General features: G+C 44.8%; 1 protein-coding gene across 12 annotated transcripts in view; it reads left to right on the forward strand.

Moving 5' to 3' along the window:
* CUX2 (cut like homeobox 2) overlaps positions 1 to 26,164 on the forward strand; it is a 228,743-nt gene that overhangs the window by 60,339 nt on the left and 142,240 nt on the right. The window contains exon 1 of one of the 12 annotated variants that reach the window (XM_073312599.2): positions 7,385 to 7,610. The exons of the other annotated variants lie outside the window; for them this stretch is intronic. The gene's annotated coding sequence lies outside the window, so the exon portion shown is untranslated. Of the gene's footprint in view, positions 1 to 7,384; positions 7,611 to 26,164 lie in introns of those variants that run through there. 12 annotated transcript variants of the gene reach the window in all.

The following is a 26,164-nucleotide window of genomic DNA, read 5'->3' on the forward strand; positions in this document are numbered from 1 at the left end:
AGAGACCCCGGGCTGCTAACAGCTAGTAACAATTCTCTTTCATCTTGAGTGGCAGGGCCTTGTGCTGTTGGAGCAGGAGGGTGTCGGTGCTTTCCCCTCTGCCTCCGTGAGGTTGTGAGTGGCTATCAGGTACAGCACAGTGATGATCATAACAGTGCTGGATGGCCACACGTGTTCCGGCATTCTGCATGTCAAGTAAATGGACACGGGTGCTGGCGAGCATGTGGCTCAGAATAGCCCCCTCTTCCTCCGTGCACTGCTCTCTGTCAGTTGCATTCCATCTCTCCTGCTGGCTCCGTTTTGCAGACGCTGGCAGCCCCGAAGAGGAGACCAGATCTCTCCCTGGTGTAAATGGGAATAGCCCCACTGGAGCCAGTGAAACTACACTGAGTTACAGCAGTGGAGAGTCTGGCTTGTGGTTCAGAGTGAGACACTAGATGACCCTTCATGACGCATGTGTGGCTTTCACCAGCTGCTAAAGGCTGGGACTGCTCTTCCATCTGATCCCTGTTGCTGTGTTTCATCCTGTGAAAAGGGAGACGCTACGAGAGGAGAAGGGGGAAGATCTGCAGCCGCAGAATAACTTTCTTGTCTTTGGAAGCCTTGGCTGGGAAATCTTCACCTTTTAGAACTCACTGCCTGGTTAATGGATCCTGAGGTTCACAGCCTACTGACCTGGGTTAATGAATCTGTGCCAGAGAAACCAGGGCTGGGATTTTCAAAGGAGCCTAATTCAATAGGAGTTGGGTGCCGAACTCCCTTAGGCTCTTTTGGAAAGTCCCAGCCCAAACAGAGAGATAGGGAAATGACCATTTCATTCCTCTAAGGCTGCATGCCTGGTGGGTACTATTCCTGTCCCATGGAACAGCAAATTTGATACTTGATCCTAGAGGAGATACTATCCATTTTAATTCTGATGGATTAGTTCTAAAGATTGTGTTTGGATTGATCTCAGAGTTACATTCCACTCCTCCTTATCAGAAAGCATTTGGCTTGAACTGATAAAGCTGAAAGCTTTGTTTGGAATCTGCAAATTTTGGAAATGCTCAGAATTTTAAGAGCCTTCAGCATCACCAAGTGAAAATGAAACACGATCCACCCAGCACTGTCTGATGAAAACTCGGCTCCAAACTTCCAGGACTTGCACGCTTCCAGGACAGGATCAATTTGAGGTCAGGCTGCTGGGGATGGGCTTCCGTGCTAGTGTTTGGGAAGGAAGTGAGATTCACCAGAAATGCTGCAGTTATTTCACTTACTGTGCTAAGTCATGGGATCAATTCTGATTTGGCTTTGGGCTCAATACAAACTGAAGTGGGGTGGTTTGTAACTTCACCAGCTGTTGAATTTCTTCCCTCTTTGATGGTCTCAGCAGATATCCATGGTCCTATATTGTGCCTGTGTGCGCCTACATACGTAACCCAATGATAGTTACATGAACCCCTTCTGTACATGATCCACAGAGGATGAGTGTCTGTTACAACTCTCACCTACACAACCTGCCTCTTTAGCCCAAGCTTTTAGCTTTAAAGGTCTCCAGTTCAATCCCAAATGTTGGCCAAAATGAGAGCCACCACATTGCGAGGTCCCCTGCAGGTTTTGAACTGTCGTGGGCCTTGGAGGCTGAGGATGAGCTTCCTCCTCCATCCAGGACATATGTTACCTGCCTGATCCATAGCATACCCTGACCAGTGGGTTACACAGCTTGTGTCCTCCACCCTCACCCAAATCTTTATCTAATGGATACTGCCTCCTGTTGTCTGTCTTTTGAACCTATCAGATATACATAGCAATTACTCCATGAACCAAATCCGGTCTATGAATTGAAGCTGCAGATAGTATTTATAACGAGCCCATACATGTAGTATCTAAATACTACATGTGGGTGTTTTTTCCTTCAGTACAATTGTTGTTTACCTCCAGGGGATGTGTTGGTTGTCCTCTACTGCTCTGTTCTTAATCACCAAACTGTCGCATCACTAGGCACCGCAGAAATAAGTAACGAATATTACAGTTGAGCAAAAGTACTTTATTTAGTGCCCTGCCCCTTCACCCCAGTGGTCAGGGATATTCTGCTCCTTGTCCCAGCCCCTCTCCCCGGTCTGCGTTCCAAACACCCTGATGGATGGCCTTGTGAAATTGATTGGACACCCGTGCGCTACCAGAAGGGCGCATGTTTAGCTTCCTCCTCTGCAGAGTCAATATCCCTGTACTTCTTTTCCCCCAACAGCTTGTGTAGCGAGAGTCCCCAGTCTAGCCGTTCTGCAACCTGGGCAAACTCTGTAGCCCACCTCCCAGCATAGCAGAGTGTTACTGCAACACGCCTGCTGGGCTTTGCATTCAGTTCTGCCATCCTGCAGCTTTAAAGGCCACCATCTCCTCTCCAATCTGCCCTGTGAAGTGCTTTTCCACATAGCATAGTCCACAATCATGCGGAACCACTTGCTTGGAAGTATCTGGCACTGGCTGCTCTCAGAGACAGGATGCTGGACGCTCTCAGAGACAGGGCCACTCGTCTGATCGGTAAGGCAGCACCCGTAATATCAAGGGAGAACCACCTATCCACAGAGAATACAGTATGCTCTAGAGGCCCTCAAATTTCAGAAAGGAAAGCTTACCCCAAGCTTCAGAGTAACAGCCGTGTTAGTCTGTATTCGCAAAAAGAAAAGGAGTACTTGTGGCACCTTAGAGACTAACCAATTTATTTGAGCATGAGCTTTCGTGAGCTACAGCTCACTTCATCGGATGCATGCCGTGGAAACTGTAGCAGACTTTATATATACACAGAGAATATGACAAAATACCTCCTCCCACCCCACTGTCCAGCTGGTAATAGCTTATCTAAAGTGATCACCAGGTGGGCCATTTCCAGCACAAATCCAGGTTTTCTCACCCTCCACCCCCCCACACAGATTCACTCTCCTGCTGGTGATCTGTGTGGAGGGTGAGAAAACCTGGATTTGTGCTGGAAATGGCCCACCTGGTGATCACTTTAGATAAGCTATTACCAGCAGGACAGTGGGGTGGGAGGAGGTATTGTTTCATATTCTCTGTGTATATATAAAGTCTGCTACAGTTTCCACGGCATGCACCCGATGAAGTGAGCTGTAGCTCACGAAAGCTCATGCTCAAATAAATTGGTTAGTCTCTAAGGTGCCACAAGTACTCCTTTTCTTTTTACCCCCAAGCTGTTAGCATCCAACTGCACAGCATGGTGGCTTGATCAGTGGTTAGTATTTATACCGTGCTAGTGTTTGAGTGACATCATTTTATATTCCAAAATGACAGGGGATTTTGTGCTTAATTTTAGCTACTAAATATGGCTCATTTATAGATGCTGCTCAAGCCAAATCATGGTAGCTTTGTTAGGGAAGTCAAAAAACAGAAAGGCAGGCACATTTCTGATGCTATCTCTTAACAGACTCAGTTTAAAAAATTAATGCAAGCAAGCTTTTGAGAGTTGCACGGTCTTCATCAGAGCGCTGAGAGCCTGTGTTTGAGATTAAACCTCACATTTCATTTTTATATGCTGTGCTTAATCCAATAATGATTTCATGTTACAAACTGCAATAATATCTTTCAGCATAGTTAATCAGAATAGACTTAATGCTGTCACTATTTATTAACCTTTGTTGAAAAGCAAGAAGTTTTCCTACTTATCTGTGATTGTTGCTCTTGTCAGGCTCTATCAAGTGAAAAAACAGATTTGGCATTCATTAAAACTGTGAGAATTCTGTAATGACAATTGAAACGACATGGTGTTTGGTGCATGAAATCTTTGTTCTATTCACTGTGATAGCTGTGAAAACTGAGCAGGGATCGAGTAACCCAAACTGGTATTTCAAAAGATTTAAGTTTATTTACCATCTAATGTATCTAAACACTGTATAACAAAGCTGCCCAGTAAATGAGGGAACTCCAGCCGTGTACAGTCTCCAGACAAAGGAAACCCTTTATTTGAAGCAGAATGGCCTTTTGGTATCAGGTGGTACAGAAAAAGGGGTGAATTCAGACACTGAACCATTCAGCTTTATCAGACTCATTGTGCAGCCCAAATGCCCCAGTTCTGTACCCCCAAAACTTTAGGAATGTTTGGATCCCAATTTCTTGGCTTAGTATCGTCCCTCATCCCTTTCTCAGGCAAAATTTCCACTAACATCTTGGTAGTTTTGCCAGAGGAAGGACTGCAGAATTTGGCCTATTTCCAACATGGACCAGTACGACATTCAGCCTTTCAGTGTAGGTGTCATATTGCCCTGTGAATAGGGTCAGTAACTGTTCAGTTTAGTCCAATGTTTTGTTGTTGTAATGTGTCTACCAGAGCCGTGATCATTTGGGCTAGTTTCAAGAGAGATCTTTGCCCTCTTACCTTAGCCAAATTGGGCTTTTAAGTATCTTTAGCATCATAGCCCCATTAATGTTTTATAGGATATCTGGAAGTCGTAGAGCAGTAGCCACGTCTAGCTTTACAACTCTGTATGAAGGTGGATAGACGTTCTTCCCATTTTATAGATGGAATAACTGAGGCATGGAGAAGTTAAGGGAATTCCTTAAGGTCGCATACAGGAAATGGGATCCAGGTTCCGCAAATCCCAGCCACTAACCTGCAGCTTTGTTCGTTGGGATTATGTTTGGCAGATGTAGGTGAACGTACATAACTGGTAATAGCTGAAATGTGTCTGTACCCTCAATCCAGGACCTGGGCTGAATCCAGTTGAAACCAATGGAAAGACTCTCCATTGAGTTTTGGATCAGGCCCTTAGGCATAGTGTCGGGGTTACATCTGGAGGCATGAGGCTTTATGAATAGTTTTAGTTGAGGGAGCCTCCAAAGAAGAACTGAATCTCAAGTAACCCTGGTACCCATTTAATAAGACAAGGACCCTATCATCATGTGAGTTACTTGCACAAACCTACTCCAAGACTCCTGGTTTATCCTACAACCTTTTCCCTTCATACGTTCCTCCACCCTTTCAGCCCTTCCCCCTATTTGAGTCTCCTCACCGCACCCTTTTGCCTGGAACTGCCTCTCATCTCTTGTCGGTCAAGTGCCCGCCTCTCCTCCTTGAGGCTAATGCTTCTTGCCTCTTCTTGCAAGTGAACTGCTCTCATGTATTTCTGGGTTAGCCTGCAAGTTCACTGGGGCAGGGACCCGGTCTGCCCAGTGTGGTGTAACACTTGTGATCCCCTTCTGGCAGCTGTGTTCTGCACGTCAGTGCATCGAAACTAAATCAAGGTGGGGAGTGATTGCCAGGGGAGAGAAGCCCCCAGCAGAAGAGAGAAAATGAAGTTCCCATGATCTTTCCCCAAGACTGATAGTATCCTCTGCCCATCATCGCTTTAAGGAGAGAACGCTTCTGCCATATGGGACCATCGCACCACTCAGCAGCCAGGAGTTTCCTGCAGTCTGAGAGCTGCACTGTGTGACTGTCTTAGCAAATGAACCCCAGAGAGGAAGTCTGGGTCTCGTGGCTAACACAAAGGCTGGTTGAGCTGACTTCCATTCTTGGGCTTTTTGTGCGACCACAAGGGAGTCTTTTCCCCTCCCCAGGACTCATTTTCTTCATGATGATAGTGTTCCCTTGTCTCTCGAGGGAGCTGTGAGGCTTAACTCATGCTTGTGTGATCCTTTGGATGAAAGGCACCGTGTAAGTGCATAGTAATGAGAATACCTAGCTTTTCATAGCAGATCACAAAGGTGGCCAGTCTCTTTCTCCCCATTTTACAGATAGGGAAACTGGGGCACAGAGTGGTGAAAGTGACTTGCCCAACATCACGCAGCCGGAGCAGTGGCAGGACGAGAACCGAGGTCTCCCAAGTCCCAATGTGGGGTCTATCTGCTAGGCCACACTGCTTGATGTTACTGAGGTTTCTCAGGAGCCTGGGGACCATGGATGTGGCGTGACTGGTGTGTAGATAATGATTTGTGATGGTGATAATTGAAATGCATATGTCGGCAAAGACCCAAATAACCAGCCGGGTAGACAAGTGCTGCTATTTGTGTGGGAGGAATGAAGCAGTTAGAGGTGCATGTTTTCAAGGCTGTGTGGTAATAAAAGGTTGTTGCATGACGGGATCTCAAAATTCAATATTCTCATGTTTGCCTCATATTGCAAAGAAGTCTGTGCTGGAACTGGCTTGTAGGAGCATCTGGAATTAATGAGCCAGTTTGGTACAGTGCAGAAATCAATGTTTTCTGCATTAATTGCACTATGTTCGAGCTTTGTCCTTTTATTTTGAGTTATGTAGTTACAACGGGAGATGTCTCTCTTAAACAGCAGTCTTCCATCTCCTGGGGAAAGGGTCTTTCTCACTGCACCAGTAGAGCTCCTAGGGCTTTGTTGGCATATCATGTGGCAGCTCTCACACGAGCACCGCTGATTGGGGCCTATTTGATATGCCCTACTTGAGTGGCACTGGGACAGGGGAGGCTTGGAGCAGTGGGTACAGTTGGTTTTGTGATCCTGGTTGGTAGGGACTGGCAATTACTCTAAGCCATGGTTTGTCTGAAGTGAGCTGATGGGCTCAGTCCAATGCCTGTTAGTACAGAGGCAGAGCTGCTTTCTGCTCCCAGAATGGCGGTTGTGATCTGCAATGTGTGGGTCCTGTCTGTTGCCCTGCCTCTGGGGGTGTTTACAGTGCGAATATATTGGGTTAGCTGAATAGGGGACTGTCAGGAGAAACAAGCAGGAAGAATGGCTTGAGAGAAGCCACCCCTCAGAACAAACACATGAGAGATGTTAAGGGACAATGCCCAAATTGTTGGCTTTGAATACTTGGCCTTCTCCCCTGTCAACCTGCAAAATTAGTTCTGTCCAGGAGGGCCAGAGCCTGTGAATACAGATGAGCGAAGGGATTATACCGGTTTTAAAAGGGTCTCTCTCAGGAGAGCGGGGAGTTGTTCAGGGGAACAGGACTAAGATGCAGGCTGAAGAAGCTGGGCTTGCCAGGGGATGGTGAGCCTCCAGGCAAGATGAACATGCATGGAGACTGTGGCTTTAAAATCATGTTCTCTGAATGCTTTGTCACTACTGCTACAATAAACCATACTTCAGCTTTCAGAAAGCCGTTTGGTCGCTGAACACCAGACCCCTAAGGGAAGAACTGCAGGTACCAGAACTGGCGGGTAGGCACGATTGGTACACAGGGTGCTGTAGCCTAGGGCCTGGTCTAAGTGTGGGAGGATTGCGGCGTTCTGCCTCAGGATAGGTAAAGGCACAAGGCCTGGCACCTGACTGAGAGCCCAGGAAGGGCACAGAGGTTCAGCTAGCCCTGTAACTGAGCCAGGCAGGCAGGGCTGCAGGTGTGTGTCAAGCTCACATTGATACTGCATGCTGTGGATGTGTTCTGCTGAGAGCTGATTTCTGTTTTCAGGGCTATCAGTTGGATCCGGCACCTTTCATGCATACTAGAGGCCTAAGCTGGAAGGCCTGGAGGAAAACTCTTGTAGATCTCTGTGGGAGGTGTTGCAGGAATAGGACTCCGTGAAAACGTCAGGACAGAACTCTCCAAATACACCTGAAAGGAACAAGAAATTCCAAGTTGGAGAAGTTTTGGGGGAAGGGGATTAGATCTGGAGTCAGGAAGCAGGGTCACAGGGAAGTTGTTTGAAAGGTAAGTTAATGTTCAGACAAGTATCCAAATTTCTGGACGCTTATCTGCCCTGAACCTCGACAGTGTCTGCATTTGCCGGTCATAAATATTAATACAACAGTGTGGCTATTGCTTCCTTGAAACACTTGCTGCTTATCTTAACTAAAGTAGAGGCTAGAGAACTATGCTACGGCATTCAGTATCCAAGATGGCCGGGACCTGCTGAGATATAAGTACAGTCTGTAGCACCCGGCTGGAAAGACTTCGCTGTACTTTCTATATACAGTGGGTGCTGTTAAGAACTCGGTATTCGCCACCCCCGATGCTGGTGGTACTTAGCCTGGGAGAGATCACAATCCTGCAATCAGCCATGATTCAGCAAAACGCTTCTGCCCGGGTTTAACTTCAATCATGTGCTTAAATCCTTCTCTATCCAGTGAAGAACTGAAGCATGTTCTGAAGGCTCCTTGAAATCAAAAGGACCTAAGAGTGTGCTTAAGGGCTTTGCTGAAACAGAGCCTCAGTGTGGAGTGGTAAGTGTGGCGTTTTTAATGGCACCGGTTTTGGCTTGAGTGCCTCCCCTGAGTATGCCAGAACTACCGCCGGAGCTTGTCTCCACCATCAAAATGTGCCTCCTAGTAGCCAACCTATAAGTATCCTTTTAACTTAAATCCATTTCTCCTTGTTTTATATCAATGCCCAATGGACATAGACCTTTTCCTTCGTTCTCATTATTACTCTTTATATGGAATTATCGGGCCAGTTTTCAAACTAACTTGTCTAAATTCATCTTCATATTCCCCATTTATGTACTTGAATTGGCCCTGAGATGCAAAAAGTTAATCTGTATTTGAGTGCTCACATTCAGAGTTGGGTGCCCCAAAGTGGGCCTCTGTAGAAAAAATTTGGACCTCGGTCTTGCACAGTCCCCAGTTAAATCAGTATGTAGTATGAGTTTATACACTCTGGCCTGCATTAATCAGACATAATTCACCGGTTAAAAAATAAATAAATATAGGCTTTCCAGATTTTTAATCTTTGTGTCCAAGAGTTTGTTTTAACAACATCCGTGGTGTGTGTGTGTTTGTGTTTGTGAATGTGTGTGTGTATGTATTTTGGAATTGTCATAGGCTGCAAATATATGATATACATTTAAGCAATATCGGCTAGAAAGAAAAAAGATACTTTTCCAATAGGATTTTCAAGTAGTAGGAAGTTTTTACTAGCTGATATGAGCTCTGTACCTTCATTGGCAGGATTGCTACATGTAATTGACAGATTGAAATTGCATGTCTGCAGAGAATTTACAGGTAATGATTATAATGTGAAAGTTTAATTTACTAAGAAGGTGTCACTTTCACAGCTCTGGGTAGAGCAGCTGAAAACCTGGAGGATAGTCTTGATTGAATTAATCTTAACTAATAATTAGGAAATTCCATGAACTGAAAAATACTGAGATTTTTTTTTTGAGAGGGGAGAATTAGGTGTTATCAAAGCAATGAAATGTAAGGGGTGTTTTGCAGTAGTGAGTGGAGGTATTTGGTGTCTTGTTTGGTTTTTTTTTTTTAAATTAACATTGTCAAGATTATATTTTGTAGTGTAGAGGTTTGTTCTCACATTTCATTGGCACTCCAGTGGCTCAGATCCTTGAGTTCTCTCTCCAGCAAAACTTCCATGGGTTCAGTGGAAATTTGTGCTGGAGGAAGCATTGAGTAACATCGGAGTGAGGACTTCAAGACTTGGTTCCATGTTTATTACATTCCAGGAAAGTCCATGGAAAACATTGTTTAAAAAGAACTGCTCTGAGACTGCACATCCAGCAGATAATGGGGCAGATATAGCAAGGCACATAAGCACTTGTTTAACTTTAAGCCTATGCTTAAGTTGCATTAAAGTCAATTGGACTTGAAGCACATGCTTAATCAGGATCTGATATGCTAGCTTTTTATTTCTTAGTGAGCTGGACCTCAGTGTGTTAGATTACAAATGAAATGAGTTTGCTCTAATTCTATACTGGGGTCTGTGTAAGTGGAGCCAGTGTAAAGAAATAACACAATGTCACTGTTGGGTGTAGCTGTGAGTTCCCAGAACTGTGTACCATTCTATTCTAGGTGGACAATGTCTCATTGAAGCATCAGTCTAAATGACTCTATCTAGACTTGTTTCAGAGTAGCAGCCGTGTTAGTCTGCATTCGCAAAAAGAACAGGAGTACTTGTGGCACCTTAGAGACTAATAAATTTATTCGAGCATTGTAGACTATGCTTAGTACTGCAATATCTGAACTCCCTAGAAGGTTTAAAAGACTGACCTGTCATGAGGTGGGGGAGGAAATGGTATGGCATCTTCTGATTACCCTGACATTGACGCGTGTCACTGATGACTGACAGCCTTATCCAGCACCCACTAAAATCAATGGAAAGACACTCATTGTCTTCAACAGGGCACTTAACTGGGGCCATAGAACGTAGTGCCTGTGAGTTAGCATCTCAAATACAGCTTTATGATGAACCTCCCCTGGTCAGAATGAACTGGCCATTGCTTATGTAAGTGTGCTGTTGCAAAGTACCAAGGCGGTGCATTGGTTGAGCTGTAACCACAATCTTTCTGGGGTATTTAATTTTTTTCTCTCTCTCATATTATCTTTCTTAATACCTTGGCCACAGATTGCCAGTAATCAACCAAATGAAGAGAGTGACCATGAAAGTCGGGTTTGATTTAAACCTGTTTAAAGAGTAGCTCTGTGTAACTTTGCTAGTTTCAGCTTTGATTTGCAGTTTGAGATAAATGCATAAGAGGTGTGTTTAGGCCTCTACTAAAGGGTTATATTTCTCTGCAAGTCAGTTGGTAGTCGCTTTGTTTTTGGAATGATTATTTGTGACGTTAATACCTGAACACTCCTTTACGTCAACAGAAAATTTCCTCTGGCTCCGCATAGCTGTAGTTCTACTGTTTTGGAGGGGAAACTGCTATCATCGTAAAATGTCTTTTTCAGCATTCCTGTTTCAAGTTCAGTTAGCAGCAAATATTGCTTTGATCTTATTCTGGTCACTTGAACAGATGCAGTTATTTTAGTAACAAAACTAAGAATAAAATCTTGTTAATATTGTTAAAGCGTAAATATGGTATTTGTATTTTTAGCAAATTGTTCTTTATGGTATTGATCTGCATGTAATGTAGTACTTGCATGAATAACTACTATAAATCTGCAAGCATTTATCATCTGAAGTAGCTATGAATTCAGTCAAATTTTTTATTTGAGATGTGATTATGGAGCTTACACTGTAAAGTTGAGAATAAAATGTAAACCATTTTTCCTATGAACAGCACCGAATTGTATCCAATGAACTAATTGATCTGTTAAGAGGTGTAAGGGTTCAAATCTGACAAAATGAAAAAAAAAAATACTATATACATGGCTGCTTTGATCTGACTTGTGAATATTAGTGCTGGGGGGTGTGTGCGATTTTGCAGAGAGGAAGAAACAAACTTTTGAGTAGAGTGGGTACAATATTTTCCTCTTGACTCTCATTCTTAGTCCTGATAGACAGCTGTAGTAGCAAATGATTTGTTTTCCTATTGATATTTGAAACACTGGAGAGTCCAGCTTTGTACGTCTAAGACATTTGACAAAAGTTTAAATCTTGTGTTTTAAATAGTGAACATAAAAATACCCTGGTTTCTGTCACGCGTGGCTACTTGGAGGTCTATAGTTCAGAGGTCTAATGTGTTCAGTGTTCTAAATTTAGCCATTTAAAAGAAGATTATGGGCTATCCACTTGGGACTTTTAAAAAGCCTTTCACAATAACTCTTGAAAGCCTGATGCCTTTAATCCTTAACTTTAATTTAAAATAAAGAAATCTTTTCAACTTGCATTCCTTCTATCCCCCGCCTCATTCTGCAGGAATAGGGATCCTTACAACTTGCTTATGGAGCAGAGATGTGCTAAAGCTCTTTTAATTTCGTATGCAGAGGGGTTTTTTTTAATAGAAAGAAAATCAAGTCAACACTCGAGAGTATACACAGCAGTTTACTGAGATAGAAGGAATTAATCAGTCTATAAAGTTCAGTATATAAAAAGGAAAAAAAAAAAACTGACTGATCAAACACAAGCTCTTCTATGAGATGCAAAGATAAAAGACTTTTCCTCTGCGAGCGTCTTAACTATTGGCAGACAGTGGGGTCAAGATTTTTTGTTATGGAAAGCTAGAGATAATTAATGTTGTTGAAAGAAGACTATTCTGTTGGCGTCTAGCTGGCTAGCCCCCTAGTCTGGGATCCTCTGAAAAAGAAGCAAGTCAGGGAAAAGTTATCCACTGAGGAACTGCCAATGTAACTGAGCAATAAATAATATCTACAGATAAAAAGAGCGTTTAAAAAGTTGTGGCTGCTGCTGCTATTTGATAGGCGGCAAAAAAATAAAGTGTGTGTGTTTGGGTGCGGGGGGCATTGGCAGGCAAATCTTTTTTTAAACGAGGTTGCAACAGAGCACGCAAATGTTAATCATAGAATCTCAGGGTTGGAAGGGACCTCAGGAGGTCATCTAGTCCAACCCCCTGCTCAAAGCAGGACCCATCCCCAACTAAATCATCCCAGCCAGAGCTTTGTCAAGCCTGACCTTAAAAATATCTAAGGAAGGAGTCGCCCTGATATTTACAGTCTTCATTACTTTCCCCTCTAACACAGTTCAGCCTTTTAATGTAATGGGCAGGAAATGTTTCACGCAGCTAAGAAGTTCATTGCTTCTTATGCTGCCCGTAAGAAGCGGGGGACTTTTGCGTGGTTTTGTTCGCTGGAGCGCTTGGGCCCCAGCAAAGCCCATGTTTGAGTGCAGAGCTCTCCGGCCATCGAACCTGCCTGGCTGAATGAAAGATGTCCTGCAAGCACTGCTGAGTGATGTGCTCCGTTTACATGTCCAACTCCCTGGGGCAAGGCCCTTCTCTTCTTACTTGTGTATGGCAGTAGTGTTATTGATAGTAACACATCCGCAGAGGATTTAGAGGCTGGTCTCATGTTGCTTCCTGCTGCCTTTTGCTTCGTCCTCTTTGTGGCTGTTTGGGGGTTTCCCCAAGAAGGACCGTGGGGCTGTGGAAATTACCACCCTGGGCTCCCTCTTCTTACTACCAAGTTGGTCAGAGGCTTTAAAAGCCTCTGGCTGGGCAGGAGGCAGTGCTTGTCTGGGTATCCTTCCTAAGAAGTCAATCAGCCAGACAGAGGGGAGTATAGAAGAAAAGGCTGAAGGGTTTTAGGGAGCTCTCTGGGGCCCAGGGGCTCTCTGTCTTCAGGCACAGGTGGTTCTTATAGAATGTGGGTACAAATCTGAGTACTTGTGTCCTTAAATACCAACTTTCCTCTCATCCTGGGATGGTCTGAGATGGCGGGACTCAGCTGGACGTCTGCAGTTTAAGTGCAGGTGGCTGGGTGAAACCAGCCGAGAGAAAGGATAGTAGAGGTGCAGAACTGAGACTCTGGAGAGCAGGGTTTGGTTCCTGACTCTGCCATTGGCTTCCCGGTTACCTTGGACAAGTTGCTGTCTCCTGTGATGGCTCCACAGTGCTGGCTGGCAGCCAGGATACTTGCCTGTTTCTGAACAGCGCACCAGACGGAAGGCCCAGGTCCGGTCTGGTTTGGTGTATTGGAGCTGAAGGCTCCCCTTGCTGGCACAATGGCCGAGCTTGCTGCACTCCCAGTCTCTGCCTCCTTGAAGGCTCTCCCCTCCCCTCCAGTTTTCCCTTTTATTTATTTTAGCTCCTGGCAGTTTTTGCCATCTGCCCAGCTTGGGCCTTTGCTCTCACTTCCCACATGCAGGGGAGTTGGGCTGGTAGGATGGTGTTTAGCACTTGGGGCAAATGCCCTTATCCCCGGAGGCTTTCCTCCAGGCCTTCTTGCCCCTGGACCCCTCCTGCAGCCGCCAGCTTTGCTGCACAGTGTACTGGGGCCGTGCCCAGGGTAGGAGGGAGTTCAGCAAGGCAATTCAGCACCCTATGTGTGCCTACCTCTCCTTTGGGATCGCTGTCCTGCCTCCATTGTGAGCCAGCTCTCCAGCCAGGCAGCTTTGGGATCTCCATGGGGACAGCTGCTGAATCAGCACTGCCAGCCTGCTCTCCACTGTTAAGACACACAGCCTTGGAGGGGGAAGGAAGGAGAAACTCCCCTCGTTTCTTGTGCAATGGACAGTCACAGCCAGGTGGCAGGACTTCTCTCCTGAGCAACAAAGCCATCAAGGGCAATTAGACTGAGCCCTAATCCTTGCTTTGCCTCTGCTTCCCCACCTGTGAAATGGGACCAGTTGGCGTTCCCAGCCTTGCAGGCTGTTTGGAGGCCAGCTCCATTGCTGTGTGTGAGAGGTCAGCTCCTCCAGGTAGGGGTGTCACATGCTAACCAAATAATGCAAGTGGCTTGCAGCAGTCAAGCCACTCCTGGGACACTGTGGGGAGGCTGTGATTGGAGGCAGCTGGTTCTTCAGTGGCTCATGCCTCTTGGGTGCTTTGGCAATAAGTTCCTGTCCCTGCTTCAAGACATTCCTGAAGCACACACGGGCTTTGGCAAAAACAGGCTCGGCAGAGTTATGATTAAATGGGCCTGGTGGGATGAGGCTACAGCAGCCAAGAAAAAAACATTAGCGTGGAGGTCCCTTAGGTCTGAGCCTTCATCATCCCAGCAAAGATGCTAGTTAGTGCTCGGACAGTATTTATGGCCAGGTTACAGGTAATTTTAGGCTTATATGGGCAAACAGTGAACCAGTGTTTTAAAAGCAGCTCTGTGTTGCGTGTGTGTGTGATTGATTATATATATATATATATATATATATATATATATATATATATATATATATATATATATATATATATATATATATATATATATATATATATATATATATATATATATATATATAAATGGCATTTACATGGTGTGACCAAATAGACATCCAAAGGAATAACCATCTAGAGTAGTGTTCCATAAATGCCACCTAGCATGATGCTCTGAACACAGCCAAATGTGACAGCATAGACATGGTGTGCGATGGGAATGCCAACCTGTGTGTGTGATTTTCAACATCTGTCATTCAGAATCAGTCATCGAGGGAAGCTTGTGAATTTAATGGGGAGATTTACACCCATTCCTAATCTTGACTGTTACAGACTGAACTGTGCGCTTCACCATTTTCACTAGGCACCTAGATAAATCTGGCGGCACAGTTAATATATGCTGCCCTTGCAGAGTTTGCAAGGTACTATGTTCTTGGGGTGTTGTCTGTTCACAACAGTGCCTTCCAATTTGGGGCTGTCCTTTCAGGAAGTGGCAGAGGTTAATATCACATGTGGAAACCAACCTGTGGCAGTTGTGTTTTGGGGGCCAGTGCTGTAGGAGGTGCTCACCTCAGTACTCAGAAGTTTGGAAGCTCAGAGAGAGAATGTGGCATGTGTTAAGAAAAGGTTATGCACATAAGGATTCGCTTCTCACACTGATTTTATACCACTTTGAACTCAGTGAAAGTATTCCTGATGCAGACTACTCTAAAAACATGGAGGCTCAAATCCAGAGGACTCATCATGTGTAGGGTTGGGTAATGGTGAACTTGAATTAATTTTCCTCATTCTCTGCCGTGCTGTGGACTCCATTATTATTATTTTAGTGCAGTAATGGCCAAGCGGCCAGCTGCGATCAAGGCTTCATTGCACATACGCATGTGACGGAGTCCCTGCTCCGGAGCTTACCGTCTGGCAGACAAAGTGAGTGTTGTTATGCCCATTTTGAAGATGGGGATGGAAGGCACAGAGGGACTAAGTGATTTCTTCAAAGTCTTGCAAGACGTCTATAGCAGAGACAGGAATTGAACCCAGCTCTCCTCATTCCCAGTCTAGTGCCTTACCCTGATAGATATGGTCTTGTGGTTATGAGCTCCAGCCAGTTTACACCAATAACTGAAGGTCTGTCTGTGCTCTGCATGCTCTCTCCATATGTTGGTCAAGTGCTACACAAGTTTTCTGAATGCTCAGTATGTGGCGCTCTCTCTAGGACTCAAGCTGTAAGTTGTGGTCTTCATAAGTTGACACATTGACTTTCCCTCCCATCTCCAGGAGTCTCTGGTCAGCCCCTGGAAGATCAGACTCAGGATCCCAGCTCTTCCTCTGTTTATCTGAGTTAACTACACCGGAGTGGATGCTTAAGGTCTATGTCTGGGTCGGAATCCACCTCCAAGGAGCGATTTGGTGAGGGAGATTCTGCTTCAGGTTCCTCAGCCTGTCAGAGGTTCAGTGCCATCAAATCCTCAAGGAGGCATGAGACGAATGCCAGTGTATGACCCAGGTCCTGCCTGCCCATCCCCTCTGTGCATGCATGAATCCGAAAGCACAATGGCTGGGACATGTGCACTGTTGCAACACCAAAGAGTATTGTCCACATGCACACGAAATAGCACATTGCTCATATCCACCTTTTTGTCATTAGTGATTTCTGCTCCTTCAGCCTTATTGGAAGTAATTTCACCTGATGTCCCATAGCTTTGGGATGAGCAACATTAGCCTAGCATTGAACTTTCTCTTTAGAACGCTCCATTGATCTTCTTCACATCTTCAGTGTAACCATTATGGTCAGTACATGGATGTTCAGGCACGGCTCTGCAAGGTCTCTTGGTTTTCACAGGAAGTCACTCATTGGGATTCCTTCCCAAAACTCCATCAAGCTGGTTTGTTTTCACTGCTGGAAATGTTTTAGATCCCTCTGTCCTTGGGCATGTTGTGATGGCTGCCTGAAGGGCAGAGGACCTGGAACGCCCTCCGTTTACACAGTGTATTAGGCACGTAAGGTGTCACTCGAACATGGTGGTGAAGGGAAGTGGATGGAGTGGGAGGGCTACTTGGACATGTAGAAATGTGTCTGGGTGATCATTTAAAGTTAGCTTGGACTGGAGGCATTTAAGCTGATTGATGCCCAGATAGAGGGCATGTTGCCTTGCCCCGCAGCAACACATTCATCATGCTGCAATGCCTAACGTACAGATGTGGTTAAACAATGAGGCTCTGGTGAACAGACAGTTTGGTTAATTTAATTTAATCTCTCAAATGCTTTTGAAAAAGCAGCAGCAGAAGCTTTGAAGGGAAACACTGGTTTGGGATCCCAAGCAGGTCTTTCCATTCTTGAGTTTTTAAAAGGGCAGAATATTTGTGAACCATTCAGGGCAGTCAGAGTTACCTAATCAGGCCATTTAGGTTCACTTGTCTCATGCTTGATCTATTTCGACTCCTACTGCTTGTTTGGCTATGGCCTATTGCACGGTTTGTGTTAAATCTCCTTGCACTAATAATCAATAGACGTATGGTCACCCACGCTGTTTATGTATCTCTTCTATCAAAGCTGTGACAACAGGCGATCGAGATGTGAGCAGAGGCTGATATGTTGGGGGCTATTTAAGAATCGGGATGAATTAATTACTAGCATTAATAATTGGGGATATCCAGTACTTTAGCAGGCTTCAGCTAATAGTTTTAAGCCTCCAGTGAGTACGTCTAGTAGGTGGCATGTTTTGGCATTTCTATTCTGGTATTTCAACAGGATGTACGTACGTAGATAATTATAGGCTGATGATTATATTTGTGCATATAAGCTATGCAGAAAATCTCTCCATGATATGATGCCCCGCTCGGGTGCTCCATTGTGCCCAACCTTAGATATCCTCTCTGATGAAACTCCTGAAATTCACCTCCCTTCAGGCCAAGTTCTGGTGATGTTGATGGAGTTAGAAGAGAGGTGGAGTTAATTAGTCCCTCTTGAGTGATCAGCACTTAATTGCCAGCTTGGGCGGTTTTCCATTGAGGTGCGCTCCTAGGTAAATCTTGGATCTCTGTGTCCCTGTGAATGTCTAATTTAGACCACATATACAGTGGAGATGGGTAGCGGCATGTCCTTTGCATGGCAAGGTCCATTCCTACAGCATGTGACAGGGAGAGCTGGTAGGGAAGAAGGATATGAAAATTTGACTGTATTGGTCCTAGCATGTGAATAAACCTTGTCCCTGTTTGCTGTCCCCTCATCCTAGTCCTGTAGAGCTACACCTAAATTTACAAATGACAACAGGTAACCAACTAGGACCATCTTGGTGCACAGCAAGGCTGCTTCCACCCAGCTAATCTGATGCCAATCTGTGTTGACTAGACAGCAGGGTCTTGTTGTGGGACCACTTAGTGCCAATCCTGCTTCATGCACACCCAGACGTCGCTGTCCGCTTGCGACGGGTGGAAGTGATCTGGGGTTGCTAAGTTGATCAATAATGCAACTCACATAAAGAGTGTGTTGCATTCATCCAGGGCCTGTTTAACAAGGCGTTGCTGGACCTGTGCTGCACAGGGAGGGAGCCTACAGAGCGAGTTTGGGCTGCTGGAGATAAACGTCACAGTTGAATCTGGCATCATCAGACTCTCTGTTCTGGGCAGAATGCCCATCTTCAGATGAGGGTTTCTTGCTGTAGAGCATAGAGTTGTCGGGATCTCTGGATAACTTGATTATCCAGCCAAAGAAGTGTGAATCAGATTCACACCTTTCCAGGAACAGATATTGGGTCCCTGTGCCCTGCTCTGGACCCCTCTAGGAGAAGAGGCCCAAATGAGGCGCTGTGATTCATAGAATCATTGGACTGGAAGGAACCTTGTGAGGTCATCTAGTCCAGTCCCCTGCACTTATGGCGGGACCAAGCATTATCTAGAGCATCCCTGACTGGTGTTTGTCTAACCTGCTCTTAAAAATGTCCAGTGATGGAGATTCCACAACCTCCCTAGGCAGTTTATTGCACAATGGTGACACCACTTACCCTGGAGGGCTGCTCGGTTATTTGCTGTGGGGCTTGACTCAACTTCAGTTATGGTAGCATCTGTTGATGTAACTCAAGACCCAGAGAGAGATTTTGGAGGTTTGAAGCACTAGAGGGCTGCATCAAGGGACGTGTGTGTTGACAGCCCCCTCCGATAATGAGCTCTCTTGGCCACCTCTCTCTTCTGGTCAGGCACCTGGGAGATGTGCCGATTCATTTAATCTCTGCAGCCACTTGTCCCAGTGAGCTGGGGTGCTCTTGCTACAAACTAAAGCTGCCTTTCCTCAGTTGAAGCCCAGGAGGGATATGATGATGCAAATCCTGCCTGCCCTCCCCTGTGCTGAATTCCCCCCGACTCCCAGGCGCGGTGGGGTAAACTTTTTTAGCAGGGAGTGGGCAGAACAGGGATGAAATATTGGCTCTGCGAGCTTTGACAGTCCCCAAATGACCTACTAGCAAATTTTGATTGTAAGTGTTTGCATCATTACAGCTTAGTGAGACGATCACTTCTAACAATCATTGGGCACTGAATCTGCCCCGTCGGGCCGCTCACTGTTTTGAGAAGATCCAATTAATTTTTTTTTAATTGCTTGGGGGCATTTCTGTCTTCCCCCCCACCTCTACAAAGCAGAGATACCACTTACCTCCCCTTCTCCTCCACCTTTCTTTCTATTGCTGCGTGATAAATAACTGCATAATCAAAATTGTTATCAGACAGAACTTGTCAGCTATAAAGATACTGGGGAAATTTTATTAGTGGAGAGAAAAGGCTTTTTTTCTTGTGAAAATATTAAAAAGTCATGCTAGTTTGTAAACCTAATTTTAATTTAGTTTTAGTTTTTTAAATGTATTTTTCAGACAGAAGTCAGTTTTTCAAGTATAATTTGATGCAGTCAGTGGCTTATACCCCCCCGGTGCAGATGCCCCTTACTCTCACCTTGAGGAAGAGGGGGAACCCCTGATCTCCCTTCCCTTCTGGTGCTGGTGGAATGGTTAGAGGATTGTTCAGAGCACAGCCGTGGAGTGTTTCTTTACTACTGCCCAAAGTTAAGGAATTCTTTGTCTCTGGGCCCCGGGGACAGAGACTGCCATAGATTGCACAGCTCAAATTGCAGCCATTTTGTTCTGATCCCTGGACGGCACAGACTTACTGAGCAGGGAGCGATTGTGTTGGCTGCATTCGGATAGCCGAGAGAGGTTGCTTGCTTGGAGGAGGGCACTGGAGGGGCAATGTGCATAATTAAGTAAAACCACATCTCCACTTCTATATAAAAGCTGAAACTTAATATGGAGACCCAATTTCCAGACTAAATGTGGAATACAGGCTTCTAGGAGGGATGGATGCTTGGAAAGGGGATGTTTGACCGGATGGCAATTGTCCCCTTTTTGGGGTACATCTGCACTACACGCCAGCTCTGCTTGAGTGAGTGCGCTAAAATACTAGCGCGGCTGTGCTGGATCAGGCGGCTTGGGCTAGCCACTTAAGGGCAACCCTGTCCGAGCCCCTGGGTATGTATTCGGTTGGCTCGTCTGTGCAGCTGCGGCCACGCGGCTAGCCAGCTAGTGGTGTAAGTCTGCCTGCGCTGAGAATCCCGCTGCCCAGCTGCTGTGTAGACGTACCCTTTGTCCATGCAACAGGTCGGGGAGGCAGTGAAGGAAGTCAGGCTGCAAGGGAAGAAGCCTATTAGGACTGGCTAGTATAGCGAGAAGTTGATTCTCTAAAATGTTCTGCAACCTGCCAAACTGAAATCCCCACCCGACTGTGCCAATACAGATGTTCCTCTGTTTGCTTCGGTCACTCTAGATCCCTGGGGAGGAATGTGGCTGTTTTGAGGGCCGCTCTGCTGGGCTCGACTGTCTGCAGTTCAGGGAGCCTTTTTTTTTTTTTTTTTTTTTAAATAAGTGTGTTTCCACTTGTATGTAGGCCAGGGTGGGGTAAATCCCCCAAATACAAACCTCACAAGGCTGACAGCACTGGGCAGAGGCTTAGCAAGAAAAGTCCTAAAGGACAGCTGCTGTAGAGCAGAGTGAGGTCTTGACTCAGCAGGGTACTTAAGCAAGGATGTAACTTTAAGCACGTACTTGCGTGCCTTGCTGCTCTGGGACTTAAGCGATTGCTTGGTTTGGGTCCTTTCCTGGAATGCTCTAACCTACAGTACCGATGATAATTTTACAGTGTGGTTTGTTGCCTAGGAAGGTGATGGGAACCAAGCTGAAGTTAGCTACCTCATTTTGCTTGACGCTTGTCTATCTTTAGATGGGACTTGACAACCCTCTTCTATTCCTGATAGATCCTCGTGCTGCCCCCACTGAAGTCAGTGTTAAAGCTCCAGTAGTCTTCAGGAGCGCAGAATCCGCTCCATAGCTTCAAGGCTTATCTACTGATTTTCTCCTCTTCTCAGTGATGGGTTTGTTTCCGTCAGTCAAAGCATGCTTTAAAAAATGTCGTAAATTAATGTTGGCATTTTCTCCTGGGTTAGTTAACATACATACAAACCTATTTGATTTCCAAAAGGGAAGAGGTACAGTGAGAGGAGCCCTTATATGTGCTACACACTAAGCCGAACACTTGTGTGTCTAAAAAATGAAGGCAAAATATCGTAAAGTTCTGTTGCATAAAACACCATCCCAATTTAATCTATTTAGTGTTCCATCTAATTACTATATTAGAAAAGTGTTCAGACCCTGTATTGAACATTATAAATGGGAATAAAATGATTCTGGTAATGGCTTAATAAAACAGGTGAGGTAGCTTGCTCTGTCTGCTTAGATCCTTGGATTGAGGCCAGATTGATTTGTCAAGGAAAAAAACCCCTCGGTGCTTGTGTTGTTACACTTTGGAGAGTGTATCCATTAGAAGGCTTTGATTTTAGTCTTGTTTTTGCTTCTGAGCGGTAGTCACTGGCTCCTTTTGTTAATGGTGGAATATGCAGGACCTGTGAAAAAACATGCATTGTGTAATTTTATATATGTATAAAAAGAAATGACTGACACATCCACTGACTGGTTTGAAGGAAACTGGTTCCTAAAACTGCCGGGTGAATGTTCAAACAATTAATCTTCCTCCTCTTAATAACATGTGCAATTGTTGGTATTCAAAAGCACTGGAAATTTGGTCACAAAAAGGAGGCTATTTGCAGCATAAAATTGCCTTTGAGTTGGTTGAATGCAGCAAAATGTTTCTGGAATCAACCAGCAAGCATGTGTTACCAGTTCCCCTCTGTGTGGATCCAGAGAGGATACAAGTTGTTACAGCCCTCAGCTAGGGACCCTTGACTCTCTCAACCTACAGCAGTTCATGCTTATAGTTCAGGAAGTTCAACCCCTGGTGTTTCAGCCGACATGGCAACCGTCACTTGCTTGGATTTTTTTTAATGAATTCTCTCTGCTGTGCTTATACCCCTTGGGATCTGCTTTCTGAGTGAAATTCACCCCAGTACAAGCTCAAGCCCCCATTTCTTTTTGGGGACTGAAATGGGACTTCACTGTTGCCCAGGCCTCTTGTTGACTCTCTGCAGAGTCAGATTTGGCCCTGTGCGAACCTTGCAGTGAATGAGCTTTCCCCATGTGGACATTTGCTGATGTGGAAGCTCGTAGTGAAGGTTGTGATCTGCTCATGGATACTCTGTCAGCAGAAAATAGAGTTGAAATTCCTTGGATAAATGGTTTGTTAGTAGCTGTTCATTTGGGCCCTGATTCAGCATGTCATTTACGTATTTGCTTAACTTTAAGCCTATGAGTATAGTTCTATTGAAGCCACGTACTTAAGTAATTTGCTGAGCTATGCCCTCCATTCTAGAATCGGCATCGATTGAAGCTTCTCTGGACCAGGACCTTTGGTTGCTCTGGTTTTTCAGAAGTGCTGGGCACCCAGAAATTCCAGTGAAATCAATGGAAGCGGCAGGTGCTCAGCACCTTTGAAAACCAGGACGCACGTTGTAGGCTCCAATTCAGCAAAACGTGTAAGCATCAGTGGGACTTAAATGCTTTGCTGACTAGGGATGGACTGCTGATCTGGGCCTTGGTTATCAGTAAAGTGCCATCCAGACCTATTGGGCTTTACAAATAGTTACCATGGGCTAAATCCTGTGGTTTTTACTCAGGCAAATGCCCAGTGCTGTAGGCAGGAGATTTCCCTGCATAAGGATCTCAAGATTTGACCCAGTAATAATAGACATGTCATTCTTTTTGCAATGAATCCCTAAGGTGCAAGACTTCAACTATGTGTGTATGTAAACTGTGGAGCCAAGGTTGTTTTTTTTTAACCTACCTTAATTCCTACAAAGCGTGTTGTGAATTCTTCATAGATTCTGCGGCGATATAATTATCACTTGCAATGCTCCTACTGGAAAAAAAAATGATTTGCAGGTTTCAGAGCTGGTGTCTGGTAAAGACCCTTGCCAAGATCTGAATTCCTTATTCCAGTGTATTTTAAAAGGTGTTCAGACTTCACGGAATGGGGCAAATTTGTAGTGCAAAGCACCTTGCTTATTTACAGTACAAACCCTATAATTTCTTGCTCCTAGTAGGCTATTATGCAGGTGTCAGAGGTTAAATTCCAATGCACCAATAAGGTGTCCATCTTATGCCGAGAGATGCCATTCCTGCTCGGCGTCTTCCATGTTGTCATGGATACAAAAGCATGGGACCCCAGAGATTGGAGCTGGGAATTAATGGCAGTCCTGTATAAAGGATTCCTGTCTTGGCTGAGTTGATGGATTACATTGATGTGCCATTTGTCATACTGTAATTGTTCTGGCAAATATAATACCCACTAGTATAAACATTGTGCTGCTTTGCTAATAAAAGTGAAAATAGGAAGAGAAAGGATGATACAGTGTTACGTTCAGATAAAGAGACAATGCTGCTTTTCTGTACCTGAGCATAGTTGTTCTTCCTGAAAACCCAGCTCATTCTGCACTCTTTATTGATGAGTGAAAAAGTACTAAGAAACCATTCAGGTTCCTTGTAGAATACTTATTGCAAAGCTTCTCTTTGTTAGTGCCTGCTGCCTAAATATCAGGGTTCAAATATTTCGGGGGGATGGGGTGGGTGGGTTCAGGTGGCAGAGAGAGAATTCAAAGCACGTGTTAGTGACCAGGTAGTCAATGCTAACTTCTTCTGATATTAAAAGTAATTTTCAATGGAAGACCTGTCCCGCAAGATTCCTGCTCAGGGCCCACTCATGCTTGAGACTTCTTCCACTCTGGGTTCTTGCCCATCATTCTTCTAGGAAGCTTTGAAGTTGTAATTCACTGAGTCGTGCGTGCCTTAGTTTCACGTGCAGTAGAAGCAGTTGTTGGAGGCAACGGTTTGGTTTGTGATGTCCAGTATTTGCCATGCTCAAGAGGAATTTTGGCATGGCACATTTTTATTGTTGATTGATTTTAGCATGCACAGGAAATTATGATGAGGCAAGGAATTGTTGGTTTGTCCTCTTGGACCAGCTAGTTATTTTGTTATGCTCTTAAAATAGTCTGTCTCTCTCTCTGTATCTGAATCTAGCTCTTTATGGTGAGGGATATTTCAGTGACCTAAGCACTAGCGGTCAAATTCATTCCTGGTGTAACTCCATCGAAGTCACCAGGGCTGAATTTAGACTCATCTAGGTAATAACTAAACTTATGGAAACGAAAGGTTCAAATTCAGGAGAGGACGACTCAGCCCCCAACCCTTGTTTGGTAGGTGACTTGAGTACCATGCAGTTTGGATGTGGGTAGCTCTCAGTGACAAAATCTTCAGACACCAAGGTCCTGCTAGAACTGTGCATCTGTTAAGGGTACTATGGCACTTTTGAAACAGTTCCATCCCCCGAGTCCGGTACTGTGCGTTGTTAAACAGCTGCTGCATTTCGGTGATTAATGTATATAGTGTCATTTGGAAAGTGCTTTGGGAAACTTCAGGATAAAATTTGGCATATAAATTATAATATAAAATATTGTTGGTATAAAATGACTAATAATTGAAAAATAAGTGAATCTATGGGTATCTCGGGCAGCAGGTCAAAGCCGGTCTCAATCACTCTCTTGTCCATGTTCCTCTCTATTGCTTAGAGAAATACATAAGAGTAAAGCCGGCTGCTAGTGAAGCCATGCCGGCAGTGTCATTGTGTCAGTGGATTTGAATGCAGACCTCAGCTCCTGCTGCCCCTGAACTTTAGCCAGATCAGAATTTTGGCCCAAATACCAGTTTTTTTTTTAAAAGAAAGGTCTCCACCTTCTTGTTTAGAATGTACGGTAGCTTTAGAATGTCATATATGAAATTTCTTGCCTTTTCAGTCTGTGCGCTCCCCTTTCAGAGACATGTTGGGATGGATGGATTCCTCTCTCACCCCCGGTGTAAACCCAGAGCAGCTTCCTTGAGGTCAATGGAGATATTTCTAATGTAAATCCAATAGAAGAAGAGAAGGAGGCCCGTTGCTGGATTATCCATTGAAGGATGCAAAAGCTAGCTGTCGTTTGTTTGCTTGTATGTTTTCTGACACCCTGGCATCAAGGATATCCACAGCTCAGGGGATCCTGCAGCTCAGTCTAGCCCCAGCCAAATTCCATCTTCTGATCTGTGCACATGGCTCCCAGGGAAGTCAACGGGAGCTGCAGACGGGCATCTGTGGGGAGTCCCCATTGTTTCTACTTGACACAAAAGCAGTGTGTGTTAGTTACTGTAGCTGCTGCTGGTGGTGATGGTGGTTAAAAACAGAGCCAATATCGGGAGCTGAAACAGGCAGCAAATCTATTACAATGCAACCTGGTATGATCTCACTGAGTGAATAGCAAGGATTTAGTTTTAATTTCTCAGTGACTGACTAGTAGATTGACCAACAACAACAAAGTATAGAAATAGTTGATTCTGGGTCAGGCCACCTTTTAGTCCTAAATAAATTGAGCACCAGTGTCTTTAACATGGGGAAAAATGCCAGCTACCCTGGACAGCTTCATAAAGCCAGTGGATTTATGCGGTCTTGACTGTCTATGTATTGTTCATTCCTCATTATATTAGTGTGATGAGACTCACTGCTGCTTCTCTATACCATTATTTATGGTAATACAATTATTCCTCTTTTGCCATTATCCATGCTACTTCCACTCTTTAAAGAGACACTGTCATGTTAAAAAGAAAATGCCAAACCCCAGTGTAGTTGACTATCTGACTAATAAGCCCAGAGGTTATTAGCACAGAGAGAGCTTTTTGGAATGTCATTTAATTTTTCACCATTTATGCAAGTTTATTCCCTCTTCTTGCTTTTCATGGAGGTTGGAGAATGATAGACAGACCCGTCCGTTTCACTTGATGTTTACAGAGCCTGATCCTGTGTGTGTATTTTATCCCCTGACTTTCAAATGAAGTACCGTAGAATATATTAGAGGGTGGTGTAGCTTGGGCAGGTAACTTTCCGCTGGCTAGCACTGTTGGTGCCCGAGTATCTAGAGGCATCAGACTGATTGAGGGCACCAGGCCCATGGCACCATCTCCGCTCCTGCATTCCACCCACCTGGGGGAAAGCGCCGATCTGGCACTGTAAGAGCATGGCAGTCTCTAAGGCTCTGATTCAGCAAAACACTTCTGCGCATCCTTAACATGAAGCACGTGAGTAAATATTTTGCTGAATCAGGGCCTAAGATCCTGTATAGAAAGGCAGGGCTCGAATCGCCCTAGACTCGGGTGTGAAGTAGGCTTACCAGCATCACTCAGCAGTAACTACAGTAAGTGGGTCCGCCCAATTCAGTTGAACTAGGGTACAAAGGAGTGGAAGTCCCTCTTTTTGG

The sequence above is a fragment of the Lepidochelys kempii genome, chromosome 15 (genome assembly GCF_965140285.1).
Source record: "Lepidochelys kempii isolate rLepKem1 chromosome 15, rLepKem1.hap1, whole genome shotgun sequence".
Classification (NCBI taxonomy): Eukaryota; Metazoa; Chordata; order Testudines; family Cheloniidae; genus Lepidochelys; species Lepidochelys kempii.